This window comes from Triticum urartu, chromosome 6A (genome assembly GCF_056163025.1).
Source record: "Triticum urartu cultivar PI428250 chromosome 6A, HENAU_Tu73, whole genome shotgun sequence".
In the NCBI taxonomy this organism is placed as follows: Eukaryota; Viridiplantae; Streptophyta; class Magnoliopsida; order Poales; family Poaceae; genus Triticum; species Triticum urartu.
Window position 1 is genome coordinate 135,297,873 of NC_141878.1, and position 10,414 is coordinate 135,308,286.

Here is a 10,414-nt window from a genome sequence, read left to right on the forward strand (position 1 = left end):
CTTGTGATATTCTCTTCAACGGATTGTGCCCCAAAGAATTCAACAAAATCAGCCGTCTTGAGAATGCAAAGGAAATTTGGGATACTTTGATTGATATGCACGAAGGTACCGACTCCGTCAAGGAATCCAAATTGGATGTGCTTCAAAGTCAACTTGACAAGTTCAAAATGAAGGATGGTGAAGGTGTCGCTGAAATGTACTCTAGGCTTGCTCTCATCACAAATGAGATTGCCGGCTTAGGGAGTGAAGAGATGACCAATAGATTCATCATCAAGAAGATCCTAAGAGCCTTGGATGGAAAATATGATACCATGTGCACATTGATCCAAATGATGCCCAATTACAAAGATCTCAAGCCAACGAAAGTCATTGGAAGAATTGTTGCTCATGAGATGTCACTCAAGGATAAGGAAGAGCTTCACAACAAGTCAAGTGGTGCTTACAAAGCCTCATGTTATACTCCCACATCATCAAGTGATAAACAAACCTTCAACGAAGAATTGAGCCTAATGGTGAAGAATTTCAACAAGTTTTACAAGAGTAGAAGCAAGGAAAGAAGTTCCAAGTCAAGGTCCTACAATGACAAAATATCTTCCAGTCGTGAGCGCAATTGCTACAATTGTGGAAGACCCGGACACTATTCCAATGAGTGTATGGCTCCCTACAAAAGAAGAGAAGATTCTCCTAAAAGAAGAATTAGAAGAGAAGAATCACCACCAAGAGAGAGAAGGAGTAGAGATGAACGTTATGAACGAAGAACACCACAGAGAAGCAAGGATTCGGGAAGCAAGGACAAGTCATCAAAGAGCTACACAAGACGAAGACATCAAGCTCATGTTGGTGAATGGGTATCCGACTCCGACGATCACTCCGAGAGAATTTATCACTCCGACTCTGAATATACTCAAGATGAAGGTGTTGCCGGTCTAGCACTTGTGTAAACCAACTCCTACGACATATTTGACTCACCAAATGAAGGGATTGGAAGATGCTTCATGGCTAAAGGCCCAAAGGTATCACACCCCGAGTATGTTGATTTCAATAGTGATGAAGATGATTTGTTAGGTGATGATGATTTACTTGTTGACAACTCTAGTTATGAAAACTATGATGAACTTGCTATTAATCATGCTAATCAAGGTAAAATGAATGACAATGATAAGAAGGAGATTGAGCGTCTAACGAAAGAACTAAACACTCTTAAGTTAGCTCATAAAACTACCTTGGAATATCATCGAGAACTTTTAAAGACTCATGAGAAGCTACGCTTTGAAAAGCTCAACCTTGAGCAAGAGCATGAGTTCTTAAAGGCAATCAATGATGATCTTCACAAGAAGAGTTCTTCTTACATTGCCAAGCATTTACTCTTGTCTACTTACATGCCACAAATTAAATCTAGCAACAAGAACAAGAAAGATTCTTCTTCTAGTAGTAACAACAATCATGCTAAACCCATTGATGTTGCTTCTAGTAGTTCTCTTGATTCCACTAATGGTTCTCTTAGCCAAGTTACACTTGAGCAAGAAAATAGCTTATTGAAGGGAATTATAGAGAAAGGTGTTTACAAGAGCCTTGCCGGAAGTAAGCAATTTTAGGAAATTGTACGCAAGCAAGGAAGACACCGAAAGAATCAAGGTGTTGGTTTTGAACGAAAGTTCAATGCCAATGGAGTTGAGTGGGAAGAAGATCAATACCCCAAGACGAAATTTGTTCCTCAACAAGAGAAGTATGATCCTACTTCTTTCCAAGGAACACAAGCTCAAGATGATCTTCCACCACAAGACCACAAGCTAAAAGGCAAGGACAAGCTTCAAGAGGAGATTGATGCATTTGAAGAAGCACCTAAGGCCTTGGTCAAGTGGGTTCCCAAGACTACATCAAGTTCCACTTTATCAAGTATGACTACAACTCCAAGGATTCCCATCAAGATGGTGTGGATCCCTAAGAAGAAGAACTAGAGATTTCTTGAGGGTGACTCCGCCAACATATTTCACTCTTATCATCTTGGCAAGGACAAGTGCAAACAACTTCCATATCTTGCACTAGTTCAAGGAGTCACAAACCCTCTTGTTGGTAAGACAAGGGACAAGGTAACCTAATTCTTTCATGGACATCATCCTATGTGACCATCACTCTATGTCTATGGATATCCTTGTTTGTTCCTTGTGGGACTAACCCGTGTAGGTATTGAAAGTGCAACTCACTCCAAAGGATTGCTTCGAATGATCTACATCAACGTTGAGCATCTACATCTTCAACACCTACATGAAGTCATCATCGACAAAACCCAAGGTTAGTTCATCCCTCTTAGGGGGGATATCACATCTAGGGGGAGCTTTACTCTAATCAATTGAGCTAAAGCAACTCTAATGATGTGAGCACAATAATGCTTTATGTAAAAGTGGCAACCCCACTTGTGCTTAAACGATGAGTATGACTGTCGGTGTCAAAACCGGCGGATCTCGGGTAGGGGGTCCCGAACTGTGCGTCTAGGCCGGATGGTAACAGGAGGCAGGGGACACGATGTTTTACCTAGGTTCGGGCTCTCTTGATGGAGGTAAAACCCTACGTCCTGCTTGATTAATATTGATGATATGGGTAGTACAAGAGTAGATCTACCACGAGATCAGAGAGGCTAAACCCTAGAAGCTACCCTATGGTATGATTGTATGTTGTGATTGTTGTCCTACGGACTAAAACCCTTTGGTTTATATAGACACCGGAGAGGGTTAGGGTTACACAAGGTCGGTTACAAAGGAGGAGATATCCATATCCGTATTGCCTAGCTTGCCTTCCACGCCAAGTAGAGTCCCATCCGGACACGAGACGAAGTCTTCAATCTTGTATCTTCATAGTCTAACAGTCCGGTCGAAGGATATAGTCCTGCTCTCCGGAGACCCCCTAATCCAGGACTCCCTCGGTAGCCCCCGAACCAGACTTCAATGACGATGAGTCCAACTGTCACAGCCCTAGAGTACCTGAGTGAAATAGTTGCATCTGCACTCATGCATCATGTCTAAAATTTCTGAAAGTTGAATTGAGGTTTTTTGAAACCCTCAGAAATCACTTCAGAAATAATCAACATTAAAAATCTTTTCAAATGAGTCCAAGGAAATGTTCCTGTTATTCTGTAAAAATATTGGCAAGAGGTAAAATTCAAACCAATATTTTTGGAGTTTCAGAAATATTTATTTTGGGCATTTGAAATTAATTCAATAACTATTTGAATTGGATCTATATTTATTATATAATAAATATATGTTCAATAATTCTGAAAATTGTTGTGTAGCTTTGGAGAAGTCCATTTAGTTCACACAATTATTTTCATGAATTTTGAAAATGGTTTGGTCTTTGAACTAAATCAAAACAAAATAATAAGAATAGAAAACAAAAACAGAAAGAAAGAGAGGGCACTGTACCTGGCGCTCACCTGGCCTGGCCCAGCACGGCCCAGCCCATCTGGCCGATGCCAGTCATCTCCCTCCTCTCGCCAGAAGGACGAGGGTGTGTGCTCGCCACGCGCGCGCCACCTCCACCTTGCTCTGGCCACCTCCTGCTTCCCCGACCCCTTCTAGCGACGCCACGGAGATGGCCCGAAGCCCCTGTCCCCTCTCCCTCACTCGCCGCTCTCTCTCCCCTCCCCTGGCTCTCTCCCTCTAGCTCAACCGAGCGAAACCGTCGCCGCCAACCAGCGCTCGCGCGGCCACAGCCACCCCCTTGCTCCCCTGGCGCGTCCGAGAGCTCCGCCTCGTTCCCCTCTTCCTCCTCACCGAGCCACATGGTGCCTGAAGCCCCTGGACGCCGCCAACACCGCCGTTCCCCTCGTCGGTCGTCGTGGATCCTCGCTGTTGATTCGGGAGCTACCGGGCGTCCCCGACCTCGCTCTCGCGCTCCCTGCACTCGCTATGAGCCAATACGCCGAACCCCTCTCTTCCCGTGATCTATTTCCCTCTCTAGCCGCCGTTCCCATCAAGCCCGAGAGCTCAGCTCCGCCGGCGATGTCGCCACCACGGCTTAAGCTCGACCCAGCCGTGACCTTGCACCGCATCATGCTCCTGGCGCCTCCAGGAGGCTGCCTAGCCACTCCGTTGGCTCGCCTGAGCACTGCAGCCCAGCGCCCGCGCTACCCCATACTCCGGCCGCCGCAGCCGAGCTCGTCGGCGTCAGCTCCGGCCATCCCAACTACCGCTGCTTGCTGGAATGGATGCGTGCGTGTGCCAGCAATCCATAGCCGCAAACGACGCGCCAAACCATCGACCGTGGGTAAATCCCGAGCCCTCCGCTGTCTCGAGCTTCGCCGGCGACGAGCCGGGGGTCAACTCCGGCGAGTTGACCCGGGGGTTTGACCCCGTCTGACCAGGGTTTGACCACCCTGGGTCACTGACGCGTGGGGCCAGCCCTGCTAATTAACCCAGGTTAGTGTTAATTTATTTAGTTAGTTTAATTAGCCTCTGACATGTGGGCCCAAGCCCCTAATTAGTTAACTCGAGATTAATTAGAGATAACTAATTTAGTTAACTAAACTAGACACTGACATGCGGGCCCCGCCCTGCTAACAGCCTGGTTAGGGTTAGTTTAACACTAACTCAGTTAGTGGACTGAGTCACTGACCAGTGGGTCCCACTGGTCAGGTTTGACCCGGACCAGCCCCTGTTGACCTGCTGACATCATTCTGACGCCAGCTGACGCAGTAATGCTTTCTGGATTTTAAATAAATTAGAAATGATTTATTTAATTCAGAAAATGTCCAAAACTTCCAAAAATCATAGAAATTCAACCGTAACTCCAAATGAAATAAATTATATGTGAAAAATTATTAGAAAAATTCAAGGAATCTGTTTATGGCATTTTCATGCATGTTAGAGCAACTTATGGCTGATGTTTAGGCCAATTCACATAAATGGAATTTAAACTCTCACTTATGGAGTTTGAATTTGAACCTAGGGTTCAAACCAACTTCATTTAATATGGTTGCTAGTTGCATTAGCTCAATCAACAGCATATTGCCATGACATTATCATGCATCATAATTGTTGCATTGCATTGATTGTGTTCCTCTTTGTTTGCCGGTATTTGTCCCCTCTCGATAGACGTGGTTCCGACGACGAGTTCGATGACACCGATGAAGAACTATACTATCTTCAGAAGTGCCAGGCAAGCACAACCCCCTTGTTCATTCCGATACAAGCCCACTCTCTCGCCCCTACTCTCTTTTACTGCATTAGGACAACAACGATTCATCTGTTACTTGTTGCGGTAGTTGAACCCCTTATCCTCTGCATGACCTGTCATTGCCACAGTAAATAGATGAAACCCACTAGCATGAGTAGGAGTTGTTTGAGCCCTGATGTGCCTACTCATTCATGCTTGTTTGTCATGCCTGCTACTGCTTAGAGTTGAGTCAGGTCTGATTCATCGGGGGTGAATTGGAACAGTGATGAACATGTCCTACTGTGTGTGAGCTAAGTGTGTGAACACGATTTGGTAAAGGTAGCGGTGAGAGGCCATGTAGGAGTACATGGTGGGTTGTCTCATTGCAGCCGTCCTCAGGAACTGAGTTCTGTGTCTGTGATCCATGAACAACTACTACCACTCGTTGGGATCCTTAATTGACCCTCTCGGCTTCTTAATCACCCTAGTACTCTGTCCAGGAGTTGCAACTAGTTTCTGGTGTTTGTAGGTTATGTGTTGGCGGCCGTGCGTAGCGCTGACCCTAGGGGTGGGCAATGTTGCGGTAGATACACCGTGGCACGGTGTACCGGGTGCCTGTTTGGTGTCTCGGGAACCCTGTTCACATCGTTCGGGGCCGTATGTGGAAACCTCGGCCAGACTCATTGCGGATGGAACCTGGATAGGCGATAAACCTAGACTAGGGACTTAAGTGTTTAGGTAGGCCATGGCCGACACCCTCGCCAGGCTTCCGCTTGAAGGTTGCCGAGATACATGACGTGTATATGGTGGTAAGTGGTGGGAGCGTGTGTGAAGAAGTACACCCCTGCAGGGTTATCATTATCTATTCGAATAGCCGGATTCCTCGGATATGGAAACTGAAGGAAATATACCCTAGAGGCAATAATAAAGTTATTATATATTTCCTTATATCATGATAAATGTTTATTATTCTTGCTAGAATTGTATTAACCGGAAACATAATACATGTGTGAATACATAGACAAACAAAGTGTCACTAGTATGCCTCTACTTGACTAGCTCGTTAATCAAAGATGGTTATGTTTCCTAACCATGAACAATGAGTTGTTATTTGATTAACGGGATCACATCATTAAGTGAATGATCTGATTGACATGACCCATTCCATTAGCTTAGCACCCGATCGTTTAGTATGTTGCTATTGCTTTCTTCATGACTTATACATGTTCCTATGACTATGAGATTATGCAACTCCCGTTTGCCGGAGGAACACTTTGTGTGCTACCAAACGTCACAACGTAACTGGGTGATTATAAAGGAGCTCTACAGGTGTCTCCAAAGGTAAATGTTGGGTTGGCGTATTTCGAGATTAGGATTTGTCACTCCGATTGTCGGAGAGGTATCTCTGGGCCCTCTCGGTAATGCACATCACTTAAGCCTTGCAAGCATTGCAACTAATGAGTTAGTTGCGGGATGATGTATTACAGAACGAGTAAAGAGTCTTGCCAGTAACGAGATTAAACTAGGTATTTGGAATACCGACGATCAAATCTCGGGCAAGTAACATACTGATGACAAAGGGAACAACGTATGTTGTTATGCGGTCTGACCGATAAAGATCTTCGTAGAATATGTAGGAGCCAATATGGGCATCCAGGTCCCGCTATTGGTTATTGACCGGTGACATGTCTCGGTCATGTCTACATTGTTCTCGAACCCGTAGGGTCCGCACGCTTAAGGTTACGATGACAATTATATTATGAGTTTATGCATTTTGATGTACCGAAGGTTGTTCGGAGTCCCGGATATGATCATGGACATGACAAGGAGTCTCGAAATGGTCGAGACATAAATATTGATATATTGGAAGCCTATGTTTGGATATCGGAAGTGTTCCGAGTGAAATCGGGATTTTACCGGAGTACCGGGAGGTTACCGGAACCCCCCGGGAGCTATATGGGCCTTAATGGGCCATGGTGGAAGAAGAGGAGAGGCAGCCAGGGCTTGGGCCGCGCGCCCCTCCCCCCTAGTCCGAATAGGACAAGGAGAGAGGGGGCCGGCGCCCTCCTCCTTCTCTCTCTCTCTTTTCCACCTCATGAATCCTATTCCAACAAGGATTGGGGGAGAAGTCCTACTCCCGGAGGGAGTAGGACTCCTCCTGGCGCGCCATATGTGGCCGGCCGGCCTCCCCCCTTTAGTCCTTTATATACGGAGGCAGGGACACCCCAGAGACACACAAGTTGATCCACGTGATCTATTCCTTAGCCGTGTGCGGCGCCCCCAGCCACCATAGTCCTCGATAATATTGTAGCGGTGCTTAGGTGAAGCCCTGCAGCAGTAGTACGTCAAGATCGTCCCCACGCCATCGTGCTGACGGAACTCTTCCCCGACACTTTGCTGGATCGGAGTCCGGGGATTGTCATCGAGCTGAACGTGTGCTAGAACTCGGAGGTGCCGTAGTTTCGGTGCTTGATCGGTCGGATCGTGGAGACGTACGACTACATCAACTAAACGCTTCCGTTGTCGATCTACTAGGTATGTAGATCATACTCCCCCTCTCGTTGCTATGCATCACCATGATCTTGCGTGTGCGTAGGAATTTTTTTGAAATTACTACGAAACCCAACAGTGGTATCAGAGCCTAGGTTTTATATGTTGATGTTATATGCACGAGTAGAACACAAGTGAGTTGTGGGCGATATAAGTCATACTGCTTACCAGCATGGCATACTTTGGTTCGGCGGTATTGTTGGATGAAGCGGTCCAGACCGACATTACGCGTACGCTTACGCGAGACCGGTTCTCCCGACGTGCTTTGCACAGAAGTGGCTTGTGGGTGACAGTTTCTCCAACTTTAGTTGAACCAAGTGTGGCTACGCCCGGTCCTTGTGAAGGTTAAAACAGCACCAACTTGACAAACTATCGTTGTGGTTTTGATGCGTAGGTAAGATTAGTTCTTGCTTAAGCCCGTAGCAGCCACGTAAAACTTGCAACAACAAAGTAGAGGACGTCTAACTTGTTTTTGCAGGGCATGTTGTGATGTGATATGGTCAAGACATGATGCTGAATTTTATTGTATGAGATGATCATGTTTTGTAACCGAGTTATCGGCAACTGGCAGGAGCCATATGGTTGTCGCTTTATTGTATGCAATGCAATCGCGATGTAATGCTTTAATTTATCACTAAACGGTAGAGATAGTCGTGGAAGCACAAGCTCGGCGAGACGACAACGATGCTACGATGGAGATCAAGGTGTCGCGCCGGTGACGATGGTGATCACGACGGTGCTTCGGAGATGGAGATCACAAGCACAAGATGATGATGGCCATATCATATCACTTATATTGATTGCATGTGATGTTTATCTTTTATGCATCTTATCTTGCTTTGATTAACGGTAGCATTATAAGATGATCTCTCACTAAATTATCAAGTAGTGTTCTCCCTGAGTATGCACCGTTGCGAAAGTTCTTCGTGCTGAGACACCACGTGATGATCGGGTGTGATAGGCTCTACGTTCAAATACAACGGGTGCAAAACAATTGCACACGCGGAATACTCAGGTTAAACTTGACGAGCCAAGCATATACAGATATGGCCTCGGAACACGGAGACCGAAAGGTCGAGCGTGAATCATATAGTAGATATGATCAACATAAAGATGTTCACCAATGAAACTACTCCATCTCACGTGATGATCGGACATGGTTTAGTTGATTTGGATCACGTAATCACTTAGAGGATTAGAGGGATGTCTATCTAAGTGGGAGTTCTTTAAGTAAATTAACTTAACTTAAATTTATCATGAAACTTAGTACCTGATTAGTATCTTGCTTGTTTATGTTTGATTGTAGATAGATGGCTCGTGCTGTTGTTCCGTTGAATTCTAATGCGTTCCTTGAGAAAGCAAAGTTGAAAGATGATGGTAGCAATTACACGGACTGGGTCCATAACTTGAGGATTATCCTCATTGCTGCACAGAAGAATTACGTCCTGGAAGCACCGCTGGGTGCCAGGCCTGCTGCAGGAGCAACGCCGGATGTTATGAACGTCTGGCAGAGCAAAGCTGATGACTACTCAATAGTTCTGTGCCATGCTTTACGGCTTACAATCGGGACTTCAACGACGTTTTGAACGTCATGGAGCATATGAGATGTTCCAGGAGTTGAATTTAATATTTCAAGCAAATGCCCGGATTGAGAGATACGAAGTCTCTAATAAGTTCTATAGCTGCAAGATGGAGGAGAACAGTTCTGTCAGTGAGCATATACTCAAAATGTCTGGGTATAATAATCACTTGATTCAGTTGGGAGTTAATCTTCCAGATGACTGCGTCATTGACAGAATTCTCCAATCACTGCCACCAAGCTACAAGAGCTTCGTGATGAACTATAATATGCAAGGGATGAACAAGACTATTCCCGAGCTCTTCGCAATGCTGAAAGCTGCGGAGGTAGAAATCAAGAAGGAGCATCAAGTGTTGATGGTCAACAAGACCACTAGTTTCAAGAAAAAGGGCAAAGGGAAGAAGAAGGGGAACTTCAAAAAGAACGGCAAGCAAGTTGCTACTCAAGAGAAGAAACCCAAACCTGGACCTAAGCCTGAAACTGAGTGCTTCTATTGCAAGCAGACTGGTCACTGGAAGCGGAACTGCCCCAAGTATTTGGCGGATAAGAAGGATGGCAAGGTGAACAAAGGTATATGTGATATACATGTTATTGATGTGTACCTTACTAATGCTCGCAGTAGCACCTGGGTATTTGATACTGGTTCTGTTGCTAATATTTGCAACTCGAAACAGGGACTACGGATTAAGCGCAGATTGGCTAAGAACGAGGTGACGATGCGCGTGGGAAACGGTTCCAAAGTCGATGTGATCGCAGTCGGCACGCTACCTCTACATCTACCTTCGGGATTAATATTAGACCTAAATAATTGTTATTTGGTGCCAGCGTTGAGCATGAACATTATATCTGGATCTTGTTTGATGCGAGATGGTTATTCATTTAAATCAGAGAATAATGGTTGTTCTATTTATATGAGTAATATCTTTTATGGTCATGCACCCTTGAAGAGTGGTCTATTCTTGTTAAATCTCGATAGTAGTAATACACATATTCATAATGTTGAAGCCAAAAGATGCAGTGTTGATAATGATAGTGCAACTGATTTGTGGCACTGCCGTTTAGGTCATATCGGTGTAAAGCGCATGAAGAAACTCCATACTGATGGACTTTTGGAACCACTTGATTATGAATCAC